Genomic DNA, 22,092 nt, shown 5'->3' on the forward strand with positions numbered 1-22,092 from the left:
TTTATTTTTTACAGTGAGCAGCCACAGGCATGCCCCTACTCGCGGCATAGCGAGTAGGGGCATAATTTACTAATACCAAGTAATCTTTACTTAGCATTAGTAAATTTGGCTGAAAGACCAATTTAGGTCTTTCAGCCTTTTAGTAGATAGCTCCCTAATACCATGGGAATTAGGGAGTTATCTACTGATTCATTCCTGTCATTACATTGACTGGCAAAGTAACTTACATTTTATATGAATGTGTGTTACTTGATTGTTGTAAGTGTTGCAAATGCTTACAGCTGAATCCTGGCTATGTTTGTATACTTTTTATTTACAATTATTTACAATGTAACATTCTTCTTCTTTCACTGGGTAAATTTATTAGTACTTAGGCAATACTGTGCTTCGGAACTTCTGCACTTCAGCACTTCGGAACTTCGGCACTTCGGAACTTCGACACTTCGGAACTTCGGAAGTACCCGAATGTCCGAATTGTCCGAAATTCGTCTGAATACATATTCGGACCGAAACGAATTGCACATGTCTAAAAAGGAATATTGAAGAGATTAGATGCAGTACAGAGGTTGGTGAAGGCAAGATCAAGAGATTGATCTACAGCAAATTTACCACAGAACAGGAGGTTACACAGAATGGCACTGTACGATGCAACAAATTATTCTGCAAACTGTGTCAACATATATGCGGCATTAACACAGCCAGACACAATAACAAATCATAAAACATTAAGGGATAATATTTGTGCACATCTGCAAATGTGGTGTACATGATACACTGTACAGTGTGTGACAAAGGTTGCTACATTAGAGAAACTGGCCTCAAGCTGCATCTCAGAATGAATCTACATAGACACTCAATCAAGATCCACAAGGAAAACTGATATTATACTCCTGTTGGTCATCACTTAACCCAGACTGGTCACTCCATCCAAATCCTCAGGATTAAAGTTCTTAAAGGGAATTTCAAAGACTCTCATGAACAAAAGACATTTGGAATGAAAATGATCCCACATTTCAACACCAGAAATTAAGGACTTAATGTAGACTCTGACTTTCTCATACACTACCAAAACTTTAACACACATCTTAATGTTTTATTTAGTTATTTTTCAATATTCTTGTTTCACCTTTATTGGATCAATTTATATACATACATATATGCAGCTATATACTTGCATGCCCTGCTCTGTTGTTTTCTTGTGTGGCGAAAGTAACCTCGCCACTTGTTCTTGGAGAGGCCTGCTTGCCAGCCTCATTCCCTTTGACTATGGCCCCTGGGATGTATTGCCCTTTAAAAGCATTATTTGGGCACATTGTATTTTAAAACACTTTTTCTGCCCCTTTAAATTCATGGGAAAATGTGCCTCTTCCCCTCCCCCTTTTTTCTGTCCTATTGTTTCTCCAGCAGGGCGTTGTCCCAGGGACACTGCCAGACCAGTTAAAACTGGATGCTTTGTCCCTCCTCAATCTCACATCAGCCCTTGCTATTTTCTGACCTCCTTCCTTGTACTATAGGGCACTTTTAACATTGGACATATTGAGCGCTCAGATCCAAGCTTTCTGGGGATATGTTGGAATATAGGTTAAACATTGTATTATAACAGTTATGTATTTTTATGTGGTTTTTGTAACAGTTTCTGACTTAGAGATATTTCCTGTACCTGGAGATAATTAAGTTACCACAGCCACTTAAGCCAATTATCTCCAGGATAGAGGAGAAGACAGACCGGCCGCACAGCCTAAATCTGTAGAACTGTTTTGGGCATGAAAGCCATGCTTGCGGTCGGTCAAATGTGACTTCCATGAATCTTTTGAACCCCTGCTCTCATCTGGGTGATATTTGGATATGTTGTTCACCCAGATCGGGGCTATCCAGGGATGTATAATTTAATTTATGGGGTGTTTATGGACTTTGGGGAAAATGTGTGTTTTTCTGCCTGTGGATAATTAGGTTATTCTATTAGCTGCTTTAATTATATCCCAGGCAGAGGGGAGGGCTTGTGTGCTATATGTGGGAGTGTCAGACATTGTTGTATTGTTTTGATTGGTTTATGTCCCTTGTGTGCCTGTGTACCATAAGGTCCAGGGGGTGTGCCTGTGGCCTGAGGAATTGTATAAATTGTGAATGCTGGCTTACATTAAACAGACCTGCTTGAACCCTTCTTGAAGCCTTGGCTCATGTTTGGGAATGGGTTAACTACACTCTTGGGCATTGCTATAATCACAATACTCCCCTGAGTATAAGCTCTTGGAGTAGGAGAGGTCTATACACCGGAAGCTGGATCCTGGTCTTGGGTCCAGGGTGGGTGGAGGACGGCAAGACCCCGGCGCAGCTGCATCGCTGGAAGTGGGATCTGCAGTGCTTATGGTGTCTGGTGGAGTGCTTGGAGTCCTCGGCAAGCACTAAGAGCATCGATTGGCGGAGGTAGATTGGTCGGAGTGCCAGCGCTCTGTCACATCTTGTTTTGTTTTTTTTGGGAAAGGGCAGGGGCATGTTTTATGTTTGTTTTAGTTTTTTCAACTAGCTAATTGACTCTCCTCTGTTTGTTTACTTTTTCTGGCTATTCTCAGCCAACCTGCACCTTTCACTTTCAGGCTCATCTTCTGCTATTTATGACACCCCACTCACCTCCCCCACCCCCCACCCCCCCCCCCCTTCCTCCTTCCCTCTCTCTAACATCAGTTGTTTTAAGTGTTGAACTCGATCAGATTGATCTGTATTGCTTCAGACCTGAGGAAGAGAGGAAAACTCTTGAAACTTGTCTTTGAAATATTATGTTAGTCCAATAAAAAAGGTATCATTGCATACTGCAATACTCTGGAATTTTGGCATCTTGTTTACGGGACTAAAATGGCTAATCCAATCCACGCTATATATTATTATTTTTATTTATAATTGGCATTTATAAAGCACAACAAATTCCGCAGCGCTGTACAATTGGGGAAAAGAATAAGAACAAACTGATAAAACAGGTAGAGGGCCCTGCCATTGAGCTTACAATCTAAAGGTTAAAATGGGGAAATGGGACAAGAGTTCCCTTAGTCATTTGTCATAATGGGTAAGACCAAATACTATAGCTGTGATGTGTGGCAAAAGGTTGTTGTGCTTCACAAAGTGGGAAGTGACAATAAGAAAATAGCAGAAGCATTACTCATTTACATTTTAACCATCAGAGCAATAAATAAAAAGTTTAATTCAACTGAAAAGGGGATGAATCAACCTGGAAGTGGACGTGTGCCTATATTGTCTCAATGCACTGTGAAGAGGATGGTTCTAGTGGCTAAAAAAAGAGAATTGCATAAGCTAGGTGTATCTTAGAAAGTCTCCGGAACTACAACCTGATGTCATCTACATCACCACCTCATACCTAAACTCACTCTGTAGCCTATGTCACCTTAATATAGGACGTCAGCTATATACATAGCTTCTGTTGAAGTCCTACACAGAGTCTGGATAAACAGATCCTGCTCTTTTAATGTGCTTGCTCGACACTTGTTATTGGTCGTGCTTAAACCCTTAAGGATGGAGGCAATTGACCAAGTTCTGAACCAAAACAACCGACCACCAGTATATCGCCGGCACGTATTCACTTTCCCAAAATATTGTAGCTCCAATACTCCTATGCCTTTCCCCCCACAAATTAGTCAAGACTGAATGCTTGGAGTAGATCTGTTTTATTCAGAAAATTACTCTCAATGTTTGCACACAGTAAAATCCTCCTCTGTGCCTTAGAGATAATTGAGTCAGGAACTGTACAAACTCAATTATCTCCATGTACAGAAAAGTATAACAATGTTACATTTTTACTCCAAAAGTACCCCCAAAATACATGGAAACCCCTCAGATCGGTTCGGTAGTTTGGAATTCCCATTGAGGGAAAGTTTTGACCGGCCGGCCACGAGGTGTAAGCCCAAAATTGTGCCAGAGGAATCGAGGTAAGGGCCGGTCTCAGTTTGAGGGATTTTGTACAAAAATCCCATACAACATATGAAAGCTTTCAAGTGTTGAATGCTCCCCCCAGTCGGTAGTTCGTATGTCCCGAACGCCGTTCGTATAGGTGGTCAGGAACCTGAACGGGCAGCAGTTCCATCTTCACCAGTGGTTGCGGGAGTGCCTAGCCAAAATCAGTTCCAGGCACTCAATGACCAAGTACCGCTGCCTGCTTTCGGGAGACAAAATGGCAACCACCCATTCTGTTGACACGTGCGGTCGGTTTCACGAAATAGCGGCCACCCAGAGGAGTATTCTATTAATTGTTTCTGTTGTTATTTTCTTACTGGATACTTTGCGTTCTAATGAGGTGTTGGGTTGGTCCTCTTTCGGGAACCAAACCAGGTGGGTTCGAACAAATAAACGAGCATAAAGGAAACAAAATGTGCCATACCAAGTAATGGGGTATTCCTTCACATTCCTGTTAAACCATAATTTACCACTTTCATATTATGTGCATCTGCAATTATTATACTTAATTTTGTTCAGTTTATTTCAGATTATACATTTTTTATATTACACATAACGTAATATGAATAATATCTAAAAATACAAAGATGCTCCCGTTGTGCTGAACGCTCCTGGAGGAAGTCTCGTACACAATCAGACTTTCTCCATTATAGATTCATATTGTGTTCATACAGTGCAGCCCTTGCCCTTGCCAAACAGTCCTATTTTTCCACTCTCATTAGTTCATGTTCCCGCAACCCCAGGCGTCTCTTTCACACCTTTAATTCTCTTCTTCGCCCTGCTGTGGCCACCCCCAAAACTAACCTTACTGCTGATAACTTCGCATGTTACTTCACTGACAAGATTGAACAGCTAAGGAAAGAATTCTCCCCTCCTTGCCTTTCTGTTTCTCAATCACACATAGATCATGCCTTTCCTACCCTTCAGACATTCTCCCCAGCTACTGACCAAGAGGTGGCTGCTCTTCTTTGCTCCTCTCGCCCCACCACTTGCCCGCTCGATCCTGTCCCATCTCACCTTATTAGATCTCTCTCCACTTGTCTCGTGCCTTCTCTAACACACATCTTCAACTGCTCGCTCTCCTCTGGCATCGTCCCTGCTGACCTTAAACATGCCACTGTAGTACCTATACTAAAAAAACCATCCCTCGACCCATCCACCCCCTCTAACTACCGTCCCATATCCCTGCTCCCTTTTTCCTCAAAGCTTCTGGAAAGACTTGTCTTTACCCGTGTGTCTCATTTCCTCAATTCCAACTCTCTCCTTGACCCTCTTCAATCTGGCTTCCGCCCTCTCCACTCTACAGAGACTGCCCTTATCAAAGTTACTAACGACCTAATCGCAGCTAAATCCAAAGGCCACTACTCCATACTAATTCTTCTTGACCTCTCAGCGGCCTTTGACACCGTTGATCATGCTCTCCTTCTTCAAACTCTTCAATCGCTTGGTCTCTGTGACTCTGTCCTCTCGTGGTTTTCCTCCTATCTCTCCCAACGCTCATTCAGTGTCTCCTTTTCTAATGATACCTCCTCCCCTTGCCCTGTCTCGGTTGGAGTTCCCCAAGGCTCCGTCCTTGGTCCCCTTCTATTTTCTCTTTATACTGCCTCTCTTGGCAAACTTATTACCTCTTTTGGATTTCACTACCACCTGTACGCTGATGACACCCAGCTATATCTCTCCTCCCCGGACCTCTCCCCTGCCGTCCTGCAACGTGTCACTGCTTGCCTTTCTTCCATCTCTGACTGGATGTCCTCCCGCTTTCTGAAACTCAATCTCTCAAAAACTGAGCTCCTTGTCTTTCCTCCTCCTAATACTGATCCTCCTCTTTCGCTCTCCCTCCAAGTTTGTGGTACCAACATCAGTCCATCCTTGCAAGCGCGCTGTCTTGGCGTCATACTTGACTCTGGTCTCACCTTTGAGCCTCACATCCAGCATGTTGCCAAATCCTGTAGATTCCATCTTAAAAACATAGCCCGCATCCGCCCCTTTCTTGCACCAGATACTACCAAGGAGCTTGTCCATGCTCTCGTAATTTCCCGCATGGATTATTGTAACCCTCTCCTGATTGGTCTCCCCAATAGCCGTACTGCACCCTTACAGTCCGTAATGAATGCTGCTGCTAGATTGATTTTCCTCTCTAGTCGTTTCTCTCACACCTCACCCCTCTGCCAGTCCTTACATTGGCTTCCTGTATGCTATAGGAGTCAATTCAAGGTACTAACTCACACCTATAAAGCACTGAACAACTCTAGCCCCTCTTATATCTCCTCACAGATCCATAGGTATGTCCCTTCTCGGTCTCTCCGTTCTGCCCGTGACCACCTCCTGTCCGTTGTCCGCACTCGTACGGCCAACTCGCGCTTGCAGGACTTCTCGCGGGCGGCTCCCTTCCTATGGAATAGCCTGCCTACCGCCATCAGACTCTCCCCTAGTCTTGCATCTTTGCCTTAAAACCCATCTCTTTAGGAAAGCTTATGGCCTCCAAGACTAACCCTTACCTCACATACCTGTCTCTTGCCCTCTCCTGAAGGGCAGCCCACCTTATTTGATTGTAAATTCCTGTCCTAATGTGTTTTACACCCCACCTCCTATAGAATGTAAGCTCGTTTGAGCAGGGTCCTCTTCAACCTATTGTTCCTGTAAGTTTATTTGTAATTGTCCGATTTATATTTAAATCCCCCTCTCATAATATTGTAAAGCGCTACGGAATCTGTTGGCGCTATATAAATGGCAATAATAAATAATAAATAATAAATAAAAAAAGAAAATTAAGACATTCTGTTATTTTCCAAGTTCTACATCTTATTTTAACTGCTAATTTCATAATACTGCCATACTGTTAGGTTCTAGTGCAATAAACACACATATTTGTATATTGTGATTTGCTATGACGGATGCCCCCCATATGGAGTTTTGGAAAGTTACAGGGTCAAATATTGGGCTTGCAAATTATATTATCTGGTATTTCTGCTGGGCTGTTATATTAATAACTAATAACTAGTATTAATTGTGTATATATTATATATATATATATATATATATATATATATATATATATATAGTTGTTTGGCGTTAAATGGCTGCTTTCCACATATAGACATATAAAGTAAATTAAAACATTAAACGAGTTAATATTTTAGATAAATATATTTAATTTATTACGATATTTTGTGCAGAATTTAACATTTTAGATGTTAAAACTGGTTTAAAAATGTGTGTTTTACTTTTTTACTTGCAAACTAGTATGTGAAACACAAGAAAAATATTTAAAGGGACACTCCAGGCACCCAGACCACTTCTGCTCATTGGAGTGGTCTTGGTGCCAACTCCCACTACCCTTAACCCTGCAAGTGTAATTATTGCAGTTTTTTTTAAACTGTAATAATTACCTTGCAGGGTTAAGTCCTCCCCTAGTGGCTGTCTATTAGACAGCCACTAGAGGACACTTCCTGCTCTATAGCACAGGTTTTCTGTGCTAGAGCGTCGCTGGACGTCCTCACGCTGTGTGAGGACCTCCAGCGTCGCTCTATTCCCCATAAGGAAGCATTGAAATTCATTTTCAATGCTTTCCTATGGGGTGCGCTAATGCGCATGCGCAGCATTGCCGCGCATGCGCATTAGGTCTCCTCGGCCGGCGGGCGAGATCAGTCTCGCCCACCGGCCGACGTAAGCGGAAGGAGGAGCGGCGGGGGAGGAGGAAGCAGCGACGTGGGACCTGTCGCTGCCTCTGGTAAGTCACTGAAGGGGTTTTCACCCCTTCAGCAACTGGGGATTGGGGGGTGGGAGGGAGAGGGACCCTCCAGTGCCAGGAAAACGGATCGTTTTCCTGGCACTGGAGTTTCCCTTTAACAAAAAGACACATATCATCATATGATAACTTGTTTATCTGATGACAGTCCATGGTTCTACATGTATAAGAACGATGAGTCTAAATTAGAGATGTCCTGAACAGTTCACTGGGAACTGTTCGCCGGCGAACATAGCTTGTTCGTGGTCGCCGCGGCGGGCGAACATATGCGATGTTCGGTCCGCCCCCTATTCGTCATCATTGAGTAAACTTTGACCCTGTACCTCACAGTCAGCAGACACATTCCAGCCAATCAGCAGCAGACCCTCCCTCCTAGACCCTCCCACCTCCATGACGAATAGGGGGCAGACTGAACATCGCATATGTTCGCCCGCGGTGGCGACCGCGAACAAGCTATGTTCGCCAGCGAACAGTTCCCGGCGAACTGTTTGGGACATCTCTAGTCTAAATATGATGCATATCCAATAAGGTTCGGACACTGGGCAGACTTAATACCCCTGGATATAGGGCTAGTAATACTTTGACCTATAATATCAACTTAATGAGTACAGTTCCGTGGATTATTCAGTCCCCCTGGCATGAATATATGACAGACCTAACCATTACAAATAAAATCACTTCAATTTGCATGATCTCCAAATGTCTCATAACAGTAAAATTATTAGCGATCCAATCGATAGCCAAGATTGATAATACTATATACTATTTGGTTCCTGCCATAGTTGCCATAAAAAATAAAAATGTACTAATATATTTTCTAATTTGTTATTTTCAGAAGATCTGAAAATTAAAATGTCAAGTGATTTTCAATATAAACATTACGACCAAGTTAAAACAGTTCCCATGAGAATAATATTGGTGCTTTATTATTTAGACTTGGGTTCAGTTTCTCCCTAAAATATGCTATAGTATTACCGTATGTCATATTTTAAATTAAAAAAAAAGCTCATGGGTTAATCTTAAAGGGTGTTCATAAAATTAAAGATTTAGACTACAGCTCTGCCAGAGACAATGAAAAAGCTAAATTCTGTATTTAATAATGCATGGAGGCTTACAATTTAAAATAGTTCTTTTTAATTTAATACTCTTACCTGGTACAATTTGTTCATTGCCAAGAGAAATTATTCATTTTTTCATGCTCTTAATAATTTCTATAGGAGAAATGCATTATGGTTTAAACAGACGGTAAGGTAATATATAACCAGGATTGAACTTGCTGTGAATATTCTGAAAGAATAGTATAATTCAGAAAGAATTCCATTGAACTATGCCAAATTCAACAATTGCACCAAGCTAAGAATAAAGGCAGCAGGATACAATAAATGGACAATATTAACTATTAATGAGTGCCAGTATTCAAGTTGTGTAATGCAAAAAAATATGCTTGATTTAAACAGGATCCTTGGTAATAAACTACATAAAGAAATTGCCCAACTATAAGCAGCTGTTTCTATCTATAGGCTCTCTCAGTGTGCCTTGGGCTTTCATTTATAGGTAGAAATCCCATGCATGGTATTAAACTAGACACTAATTATATAGTGGTGAGAAGAAATGTGACAGGATGCTCTCCATTAAATCCTTAAATCCTCAAATATTCTAATGTTCAAGATCTATATATCACTGTCACTTATTTTATTGATTTTATTGTACTATACAATTAATATTTATGTAAGATTTCCAGCTAAGAACAAAAGCCAATACACTTTGAGATGTCCTAAGTGTTAAGAGTTGTGTCTGTATATTTGATCATATCTATTCTTTTGTCTAAATTTCTCTTTAAAGGAACACTAAAAGCATCACAATTACTTCACATCTTTGAAGTAACACCAGGAACACCATGCTTGCATTCACTGTTATACCATTTACTTACAGTTTAACAATAAACTAGGGTCCCCGGCGTCTGCTCTGGTTAACAATTTCTTGTTAACCAATGCAATTATGAGGGAAATCCTAGGTTGAGAATGTCACATGAGCCCTTTCAGCCTATCACTGATGCCTATTATTCATACAGATTTGTATGACTACATGAGCAATAGCTAGTAGTGATTGGCTGAGATTGCTTGTCAGTGTCCCCCCAGGTTCTGGATTTACATCATTAGCGGACAGAATTCTCAAGTGCCTCCCACACATAAGTGCATGTTGATGTATGTTTGTTTTTCTGTGGATGAGTGTATCAGTGTATGATTGTGTAGACTATATGTGCAGCAGTGTGTGCTTGTGACAAGTTTGATATCAGCATGTATAGCAATATGCATGTAGCAGAGTGTGTGTATACAGTGAGGGTACAACAACAATAATGCATGGAGGGTTTACTATATTCTAACATTGTAACTACCACTGTATAATCAGGTGCAAACCTCAATATGCACTCCCTTAAGGCCCTCAATAGCTACACAAATAAATCCTTTATTCAAAATAACTCACTAAACACAAAATAATATACAAAATATATAGAACAAATGGTCAAGCACAAAAAGACAAGGCACATGTACCAAGGTGCTGCCAGGTGGTGCCAAAATGCCTCGTGTTCTGTCCTATTAGGCTTGTGGAACTTGCGTGGGAACAAATATGTGCATGTTTGTGTGTGTGTACCAATGTGGCTAGCAGCAGTATGTGCAACAATGTGTGTAGTAGCGTGTTGTGGACAGTGTGGGCAACAATGTGAGCAGCAGTGCATGTGTAATAATGTGGGTAGTAGTATGTGTTGAAGTCTGTGAATATGCAAATGTGTGTATTGTTTGGGTAGCAGTATGTGTAGCAGGTGGTGTACCTTTTATTTCAGAGTTGTCCATTCTGGTCCCTGTCCTTTCTCCTGTCCCTTTAAGAAAAAGCTGTGCTCAGACTAAAAGGGCAGTGCCATGCACATATCAGGCTCCCTCTGACTGAAAATAGCAATGCCAGAGTGCTGAAGTATCTGCTCTGGTCAGCAAGTAGAAGTTAGAAAGGTTGTCCCATCAGGCATGCACTTGTTGCAGGTGCCTACTCTGCCTAATGGAAAATCTGATCATGTGACCCCCATCACCACTCTGGTTAATAAATGCATGTTGCCACAAAAGCAGCAAGGATGCACCACTGCTAGCTGGCACTCTAGTTCAACATTAACACATAAGTAACTAGATTAACAGTGAACAAGAGACAGTGCCAGGGAACTCCATCCATCAGAACCACTTCATAGAGGTAAACTGTTTTTAATACCCCGAATGTCCTTCCTGCCAAATGATAATGACTTCTTTATAACTTCCAGCAGTCTTAGACATTTAGACAAATAAAGATAATCAGCAAGTCTTGATGTTTCAAATGTAAAATGAAAATTAACATATATTCTTATATACTGATTTTATGATATAACTATAGAAAAGTCATACATGGTTATTTACTAAGTGATAATTCAAAGTGAATTTCAAATTCAAAACCAAAGTAGTCAAACATATAGCATTGTTGACTTAGATAATTTTTACAGTTCTTCTATTTTTACCTTAACCCCTTAAGGATACAGCTTTGGAAGTAAAAGTCAAACAGGATGGAAAATTTCCAGAATAAATTAAAGGAATTAAATGTGAAATTCACTTTGAATTCACCTTGAATTGTCACTTTAGTGAATAACCTTGTTAGAGTGCATTTTTAATTTGAACCTTTCCTTACTAACTAGAATCAGCAACATAATAATGTCACATATAAGCCTCTGGGTAAAAAGTTATGGTTTCTCTATTGAGTAAGGAATGTAAAAAAAAATCTGCAATGGGAATAACAGAGATCTTATGTTATTCCTAATGTGTAGAAAAGTGTATGTAAATGGAGAAAGGAGTGATGAATAGCCACTGGATTCTTCAAAATGTATTGTTTAAATGGTGTTGGTAGGAGATAAAGAAATTAATGGGTTTAATGAATAGAAAGATTGGTGAGATCCATCAGAGTTAAATCCCCAAGTAACGTTTATTTTAACTTGCATTGTTTGGTTGGTATTATGCTCCCGAACAACATAACATGATACAATCTATACATTACCAATGGATGCAGAGATGAAAAATTATTTGGTCTTTTCTTGGTGTTTATCATACTGGGTTTTACCACAATATTCTAATTACATCAGACTCTATAATTTAGATACATGCACAGTTGCTCCCTCTATCTTATGGGTTGTTTGGTGTGCACATGTGCATGTGCATGGTAAAACAGTTTCAATTATTCCATTTCCACATAGGCACAGCAAGGGTAAACACACAGGATCACAGTTGGTCTGTCTTCATCAGTAACTGAAGTTAAAGTGTTCTCTAACCATCAATCAGTTTTTTTTTATTTCTTTCTCTCACTTCATTGGACAGGAAATCCAGCACACATGATTGGCAGACCTCTTATTCATCATGGGATACTATTGTGCTTACTTGACCCCATCATCCCCACCCCCCCCACCCCCCCAAAAAAAAAAAAAAATTAACAGCCTCTTCTCCTTTCTACACATCTTTTTTTTTTCTGGAGCCAAGAATAGCAGTATGAAACAAGAACCGAACCATGTTTTGACTCACACAAGTCGGTTCCCTTGAGATTCTACATATATTTTTTTTATCACTTATTTAAAATGATTTTTCACTCATATCTAGTTTCCTGCTGCAGTATTAATTGATTTCAGTGTTTGTATTTGTTTTTAAAAATAAAATACTTTAATGTTAAGATATACATGGATAATTAAGAGGTATTCAGAATGCCCACATAGCCATGGTATATTAAGTTAATTTCATAAAATGTTGGCACTTTTTTTTTTAAATAATGTAGCACATATAGATTTAATAGAAACCCACAATTGACCCATTTTAAATCTGAAATTTAACTAAGCAAATATTACCAAGCTAAAGAATGTTAAACCAAAAATAAAAAAAATAGAACGTTGGAGGATTGTGAACTGAAAAAAAAAAGTATATTCTTCTCCTTGGCTGGCAGGGAAATATATTATAAAGGTTAGTAATATCACTTGTCCATAAAATCAGTTAAATGTCAAAGGCAAGTAGCATTCTAAATATACCACATACGTTGATAGACCTTAAGATATTTGGCATTCTGTCTGCAGAAGTAGCACAGTCAAATCCCTAATATGATATCATTGCTAGAGTTTAAGACTGGAAGCTTTTAGACCCTTTCAAGGTGCACATGTTCCCTTGTGATCTGCTCTTGTTTCTATATTTAGCTGCATTCCAGCTGAGAAAATATGTGCAACATAGGGAGATGAATTAATCCTTTAGTTTCCTGAGTGTTTAAGTAGCTAAAACCAGGAAAAAAAATATGAATAGTATGAATTCCTTGTGGCCCATTCCTATGTCTGTCTGCATTGTTATAATTTGTGTTTATATCACGGTGGAGATTTCTTAAATTAAACATACATGCATTGCCTTTGTAAAATTATAATTTATTAATTAAATAAACATTAATGACAATCTTAGTCCAAAAGTGTCAATTTGTAAAATACAAGATGCAAATCAAATGTATCTTTCAACATTTTAAAGTTTTAGTTAAAAAAAAAAAAACGTTATTTTCCTAACATGACTTTTTTACCCTGCATTTTGAATTTGGTTGTAATGCCTCTTTTTGTGGTCAGACTAAGAGTAAAGCATACACAGTAGACCAGTGGTTTTCCATATCAGTCCTAAAGCACCTTTATCAGTCCAGGATTTAGTGATTACCCAGTTGTGTATAAGCTGTGTTTTTTTTTCTTTTTTAAAAAACACCTTAGATACAATTGGGTAATCCCTAAATCATGAACTGGTCAGTATGCCTTAAGGACTGGTTGGGGAACCACTGCAGTAGACAAATATAGCCACAAAACGAAAACCAAGCAATTCAAAGCAGTTACCGGATTTAAAGCAGAGCATCATAACTATTTTCAATAGCTGTTGGAAAATCAATTACTATAATGTTAATCAGATGTTTAGATTCATCTTCAGAGAAATGAATTCTGTATTAATCCATGTGGGACACAGTTCAATAAAAGAACAGATGAACTAGTTTTATGTTATTAAAAGGAGACACATTACCAAATTAGCCACCATAAAAAACGCCACCTAAACAAGCACATCCTATATTTTCACCACATCTCTCTCTCTCTCTGTCACTCTCCCTCTTTATATTCTGATAGATAGATAGATAGATAGATAGATAGATAGATAGATAGATAGATAGATAGATAGATAGATAGATAGATAGATTCTGAAAATGGTACCTCTATTAAAAATATCTAATGCTAGAATTATAAAATTGCATGTCATGTCATATCATTTATTTATTTATTTATTAATACATTTATAAATTAGGACATTTAGAATTTAGGCTTACAAATTTGAGTTACAATCAGAATTACGGTGTATATATTTGTAACCTGGAAGTTATTTAGGAGAAATTGGCACGTAAGTATATATTTTAGCAGTGATAAAAAAAAATAAATGTAAGCTACATAGGAAATATAGAAAGCAGGATGTTTTTAAATAGTGGACAGAGAAACAGATTGAATGTGTGTGTATATGTGCATAATATAAAATGTTTTTATTTTTAATGCCTAGTCTCCTTTGTAACATAGAAAATTGTCAATGTATGGATGCTATCCTTAAGTGGAATTGTTTATTAAAGTAACAGAAGGTTAACAAATGCACAATGCAGGCACTACAGTGTAAACTATCACACAACCCCATCTAGTAGCATATTTTATCAGTCATAAAATGTTTTATTATGTAATATAAATCAGGAACCATTTAGATAACATGCTTAAAATGTAAAACGAATGCTGTACTGTATACGGCACTGCAAATGAGTAGAATGAAAATAAAAATGGAAAATGGTGCACTTTGAAAGAGATTTCTTTCTCAATTAGGCAAATATTCTGCTTGCTCCAGCTATACAAGCTTCGTACATCTTTTCAATTTTCCAGTCCATTACAAGGCAGACAGGGAATGTAAATCTACTGTATTATTATCAAGTGCTTTTCTGTAAGGAGTCTTTACAATTTACACCTGGAATTCTGAAGAGGAATCTCTTGTCACCCGAAAAAGATTTAGTAATTTCCATTTAATTTGAATTGAATTCTTCAGTTTTAGAATCCATAAATGTGTGTATTTCTATGTTTAATCTTATTTTTCAAGCATTTGCTAAATATAGGGAATAAGTTGGATAGAAAATATATACAAATCTTGGGCATTTATAACTCCCCTTTAAATATATGTTGAATAGTTCATTATTTTTATCTTAAATCATATGATTAGGATCACTTGTCAGAAAAGGACCAGCCAGCTAATCAAAGAGGGAAATAATTTGTTAAAATGATGATTAAAAATTAACTCCTTAGTTGTAAATGTTATTTATTGTTTCCTGCTCATTAATTGTTTTTTATTAAGAACAGATGCACATAATCAACTAAACTTGATTCAACTATCTTGCAAATATTAATCTTTAACAACCTTTGCTCTCTTTTCTCCTGCCTTGATGGGGCCACCACAATCAGTCACCATAATTACATAATTATACATAAACATATCAATAATACATAACACGTAAGTATTTGATTCTGACATGTGACTAGGTTTAGGATCGTTTTTGATTTTTTGAGGGGATTTTTACCATTTACTTTTTTTATATATAATTGGGTAGGAGTTTAATACTTTGGAAATGGCTAACAAACAATTTTGGTCTGTAGGTGGGGAGGCTGGCTGGGCCAGAGTGTATAATATTCATATGCAGCTTGTGCACTTCCCACTTGGAACTCTCAAGGAAAATACATCATAGGTGTGCCTACAGTTTGATCACATATGAGTTCCCAATTTTCAAATGAATGTTGGAGGTGCAACAATTGGATGGGGAAACCTTGCATATGTGATGGAGCTTCCCTTTGCGCAATGCATTTTGGAACACTGTGACAGCCTGTAAACTATAACCTCCCTTTATCACATATAATTTTTAACACTTTATGTTGTCCCATGACATTCCTTAAATTTATTCATAAGCTGATATTTCACATTCTTAATGCATTCTCTTCCACTAATTGCAAGAAACAATGTGTCTATCATCATTGCATCTTATAACAACCTTATCAATTTATATGCACTCAATAGCTCATGATGGATGATCTCCCTCCATTGAGGGTTTTCCAGTTTTGAAACTAAAACTTGGGCATTGTGGCATTCATTCCTGGATGTCATGATTGCTGTCAACCCAACTCCCCCTTCAGCTCTAGGATGCACATTGGGGGTAACACTTCCCTTCTGGGAAGTCACTGGAAGCTAAAATTGCAATTACTTATTGTAGTATGATTTAAGTTGTTAATGTGGTATATTTTCCTTTTTTTCACCCATGCTATTTTTTTTGTTATGTTAGTCTTTGTTGTTTACACTCTGCACATTATAAGTACTCTCTGTCATAATCTTTTTGTGCAGACCCTTGAAAAATCCATAAAAAATATATTTAAAAAAAGTGGTTGTGCTGTACCTTCTATGTTCTGACATCTTCCTGCTGTAGAATGATACTTGGACAAGAAAAGATAAATGTCTTACAGTACACTAAATACATTAAAAATATTCAAATACAACTTAACTAGACAAACAAAAATTCATAAATTTTAAGGACCAACACATTGTTTTAAATGAGAATGTATTCACCAAGCACCTATCAATAGTTAGGAAATATAGATCGACCGTATATATATTGCATAAGTGGGTGTATATTTACTGATGTTTTTCTTATATGTACCTGCATGCTATAAAAGAGTACTTAGCTTGTTTTTGGGATAAGAACTTGATTAGTACTTTATGTTTAGTAAGATAAGTTTGCAACATACTGATGAATTTATTTTATTTGTTTACTAATTCATGCTTCATTTATTCATATTTCAGCAGGAGTCAAAAGAATTGGACAAACAACAGGCTATAGCAAAAGGGGAACAGCTTTCTACTGTGCAGTAAGTACAAATTTATTACAAATTAGCAGTTATGCAACTGAACGTTTGGCATTGATGATGTGTGGGAATTAAAACACATGTATTTGTTGAAAATATTTATATTGCTTTGGAAGAACAAATTACGTTAAGAAACCAAAAACAAAATGAAACATGGAATTACAAACTGAGAATGAAAACTGATAAAATATATCACAGTGCTTTTATTGCAAAGTGCCAGGGATTTTGGAGTCTAGAGCTGGAAAACGTGGAGTAAGGTATACAAAATTGAGATGTACCACTAACAGTGATAGCCTGGGATGCACGATACTCCACCTGAAGAGTGAGTAGAGCTATAGTACAAACACAAGAGGAAAGTGAATAATAAAAGGTAATAAGACAGACTTCAACATTGTCAAAGTTTCTCTCTCTCATTTCTTGTCTTGATTGTTTAGAAAATTAGCAGTAATGCAGCTGTTAGTTTGGCATTGATGTTGTGTTGTAATTAAAACACATACATGTGCTTTGGATAACCAAAGCAGTAGTTGAATTACAATCCTATGATACTCAGCCAGCCTGAAAGCTGGCCGAGCATTAGGGAATTTTAGGTCCTACAGCTGCTGGGATATCTAGCATTGAGCTACATAATTTTTATGGTTATGGTGAAAAAAGCCTTCCCTCTTGCCAGATGTTTGAAGGGCATAGGCAGGCTTGGGATAATTTCTGAGTAGTTCCATTGGGACTGGGAATCCCTTGGCAAATAGTGACGGTTAGACGCATCAGAGCATCTCCAAGCAGAAAGTTGTGTGGGGTGTTCCCTGTATGCAGTGGTTAGTACAAGGAAGAAAAACTGGTAAACCAGTGTCAGTGTTATGGGTGCCTAAGACTCATTGATGCACATGGGGAGGGAGCGAAGGCTAGCCCATCTGATCCAGTCACACAGAAGAGCTACTATATCTCAAATTCATGAAAAACGTAATGCTAGCCAAGATAGAAAAGTGTCAGAACACACCGTGCATAGCAGTTTGCTGTGTATTGGGCTGCGTAGATAGGTCAGGATGCTCATCATGACCCCGATTTACAACCAAAACCACCTGGATGTGAGTGTCCGAACGGGACCATGAAGCAATGGAAGAATTGATGAATCACATATTCTTTAAGATCAGGTGGATAGGTAGATGTGTGTGAGTCATTTACTTTTGACACATGTCACCTACCTACAGAGGGAGTTTCCTTGACCTACAAATCTGTGGGATTTGTTTGACCAACAAATCCAATCAATAGAGTACCCATCTTGCACCTTGCAGGACCTATAGGATCTGCTACTAATGTTTTGGTGCCAGATAGCACAGGACACATTCAAAGGTCTTATAGAGCCCATGCCGTGATGCATCAGAGCTGTTTTGACAGATCAAGTGGGACCTACACAATATGAGGCAGGTGTTTGCAGCTGATTAGTGTTTAGTCTAAGCTTGTACAAGAGACAATTTAAACTAGTTGTTTCTGGAAATCCATTTTTAGTATTAACCTTTATCCAGTATTGGTAATTTCCTAAACTTGGGACCGTGTGGTTTTATGCAGTTACCTCCCATGTAGTGGTCTCAATAAGTCTAGACCTATACTTCCAAAGCTGGACTTGATCTACCATATTAGAAGTCTGATAAGGATTTTTAGGAATCATGGGTTAAACCTTATTCGGGGGACTTTGACCCTCTTACATAGCTTTTGATTTGCACCCAAGAACCCTAGTTAAAAATACATTGCACGATGCAATTAGAGATGCTTCTTAATACATGTGGTTATAAAACAGACTGTGGCTCATTTTGAAGACAACAAATAAAATATTGGAAGCAATACTGTAATGTAATTAAAATTGGCTTACAACATAGATTATTTGTTTATTTTACAATAGTTTAGATTTTACAAAGCCTCACAAATTAAATTTTGCTTATAATCATCATTTTATTTAAACTGTCTACCGCTTGCATGGGTATTACTTATTCCTTTGGTTTATAATTTTATTTATTTTAGTCACACATAAAAAAATAAATGCAAAATTTGCTTGATTAATTTTAGATTGAACAAAAATTGGATCCAGCTTAATAGAAGAAAGCAGTACATTTCACAACAAAACATTTTAGCTTTTTATGTTTATGTTGAAAATAAACATAATTAAATTCCAGTCAAGATTGCTCATCATTATTCAACTTAATAATTTTGGGTATTTCATAAATGCAGCCTAACTAGTTAAAATTCCAAATAAAATGTCTTTCGTAGAAGTGAAATACACATTATTTCAAGCATTTAAGTAGCCATTTAGGTCAGGATTAGAAAATATGCATTATGTGCTCCCTCTTATGCCATTACTAGTGCCGAAATGTTAACTGACCAAACTGGTGTAATTGTGTCATCTAACACAACACTGAAGGCTCTTTTATAGAGCGTATTAACTTTGAAAATTATATTAGTAAAAATCTAATTGAGATGTGTGAAGTTTATTATTACCATGCTTATCATTATTAAAATTACTATTATTAACAGTGTTATAAAAAATGCCAATACAATTTTCGGAGCACTTAAATGTGACATATAATGCAGTGAACTTTTGCTAAAGCCAAGATGTACTACATGTCTTATAGTGACTGGAACCTTATTACAATGCTAGCTGTGAGTATATTTGGTGGATTAGTTAAATTAACAGAGAAATTATTAAAACAAATATTTAAAATGATGTCAATTATATTTTAGGATTTCATTTTAACAGATGCTTGAACACATTTTAAATGCATTGTAGTAATGCATATGAAAGTAGTAATATTATATAGTATTTTTCCTTATCAATAATTATAGTTGTCATGTAAGACAAGTGTTCTACAAAAGTCACCAAGAAATAAAAAAGCAAAACACCAAACTGTTTAAGTGTCAGTTATCTTTAGTTGTGAAATATAAAGAATTCAAAGGTTAACTGTTGCACATCGGAATCCTATTGGCCTATTCCAAACCTCAGTTATTTTTCTAGATAGGTAGGCTTAAAGGTAGGCAGACAATGTAATAGACCAGCAGGAAATGCTAGCAGAATGCTTGGTTGTATAGGGAGAGGTATTAGCAGTAGAAAGAGGGAAGTGTGCATGTCATTGTACAGAACACTGGTGAGACCTCACTTGGAGTATTGGAGACCGAATCTTCAGAAGGATATAGATACCTTAGAGAGAGTTCAGAGAAGGGCTACTAAACTGGTTCATGGATTGCAGGATAAAACTTACCAGGAAAGGTTAACCCCTTAAGGACCAAACTTCTGGAATAAAAGGGAATCATTACATGTCAGACATGTCATGTGTCCTTAAGGGGTTAAAGGATCTTAACATTTATAGCTTGGAGGAAAGACGAGACAGGGGGGATATGATAGAAACATTTAAATACATAAAGGGAATCAACACAGTAAAGGAGGAGACTATATTTAAAAGAAGAAAAACTACCACAACAAGAGGACATAGTCTTAAATTAGAGGGACAAAGGTTTAAAAATAATATCAGGAAGTATTACTTTACTGAGAGGGTAGTGGATGCATGGAATAGCCTTCCAGCTGAAGTGGTAGAGGTTAACACAGTAAAGGAGTTTAAGCATGCGTGGGATAGGCATAAGGCTATCCTAACTATAAGATAAGGCCAGGGACTAATGAAAGTATTTAGAAAATTGGGCAGACTAGATGGGCCGAATGGTTCTTATCTGCTGTCACATCCTATGTTTCTATGTTTCTAGTACCAGACTTTGTTAAAGAGGCAAGAACTTGTATGCTATGTAGAGTGCAACAAAAAGTTGTTGGTTGGAAAATTTACTTGACTACTGATGTAGATAATTGTACATGGTGATCTAGGATGCATCACTGAACTTATCGTTTCCATCCAAGGAGAACAAGCATGTCTAGTACATATCTTTCTCTTCTATCTCTACTTTTAACCAAGACATGAAAAAAATCATTCCATCACCATCTCATGCCCTTTATTTTAGAGTAGCTTTTTAAACACAAATACATAGGGTGCTTTAACCCCTTAAGGACCGCTGACGGTTCAGGACCGTCAGCGGCAAAACGTGCGTTTGGACCGCTGACGGTCCTGAACCGTCATAACGGTTTTGGGCAACTTACCTGATCGCCGTCGGTCCCACGGTGGCGATCAGCTCTCCTCCCGGTCCAGGGGGACTGCCTGTCTGCCCGGGCAGTCCCCCCTCGGCAGATCAGGACCCCACGGCCATGTGATCACTCGATCACATGACCGCAATAGGGGTCTTTGTATCTGCCTGCAGGGGGACTGTCTGTGCTGACAGGCAGTCTCCCTGCATCTGTAAAATCAAAAATAAAGTGTAAAAAAAAAATCTGTGTAAAAAAATAATAATATGTGTATATATATATATGCTATATATACATGTATTATATCTATATATACCTATATATAATATATGTATATATATCATATATATAATGTCACACTAAGTGTATTTTTATATTTATATATACGTATATTAATATAAAAATACACTTATATTTAAATTACACACGAATATATACAATATATATAATAACTATATATATGGTATATATATATTATTATAAAATACAAATAATATGTTAATAAAAATAAATAACAAAAAATAAAAATAATTTTTAATAATTAAAAAAAAATTATATATATATATTCAATTTTATTCTAACAGTATTTTGATATTGATATATATATATTTATATCAAAATACACTTAGAATGTAATGATATATATATCTATGTATAAATAAATAAATAAAAATAATACGAAATATACATATGTCCACATACAAAATTACATTAATAATTTCATAAATATACACGTAGACGTCAAATATATAAATATGTATATATATTAAAATTCTACGTGCATATTTATGTAATATTTTTACCTAATTAAGTAATTTTAATGATTGCAATTTGAGGGACCTGCCTGCCAACCCAGGCCAAAAGTCCAGATAATTTAATTTGCTAGCACTGTGCTTAACCCTGTAACTTTCTATGACACCCTAAATCCTGTACATGGGGGTACTGTTTTACTCGGGAGACTTCGCTGAACACAAATATTAGTGTTTCAAAACAGTAAAACATATCACAGCGATGATATTGTCAGTGAAAGTGAAGTTTTTTGCATTTTTCACACACAAACAGCTCTTTCACTGAGGATATTATTGCTGTGATATATTTTACTGTTCTGATACACTAATATTTGTGTTCAGCGAAGTCTCCTGAGTATAACAGTACCCCACATGTAGAGGTTTTATAGTGTTTGTGAAAGTTACAGGGTCAAATATAAGGCTTGATTTTACTTTTTTTTTTTTATTGAAATTTGTCAGATTGGTTAGGTTGCCTTTGAGAGCGTATGGTAGCCAAGGAATGAGA

The 22,092-nt window shown here is 37.4% G+C and overlaps 1 protein-coding gene across 1 annotated transcript in view; it reads left to right on the plus strand.

The window, feature by feature from the left end:
• Positions 1–22,092, plus strand: part of CDH18 (cadherin 18) — a 696,504-nt gene that overhangs the window by 89,703 nt on the left and 584,709 nt on the right. The window contains exon 2 of the mRNA XM_063451839.1: positions 16,633–16,697. The gene's annotated coding sequence lies outside the window, so the exon portion shown is untranslated. The remainder of the gene's footprint in view (positions 1–16,632; positions 16,698–22,092) is intronic.

The sequence above is a fragment of the Pelobates fuscus genome, chromosome 4 (assembly GCF_036172605.1).
Source record: "Pelobates fuscus isolate aPelFus1 chromosome 4, aPelFus1.pri, whole genome shotgun sequence".
In the NCBI taxonomy this organism is placed as follows: domain Eukaryota; kingdom Metazoa; phylum Chordata; class Amphibia; order Anura; family Pelobatidae; genus Pelobates; species Pelobates fuscus.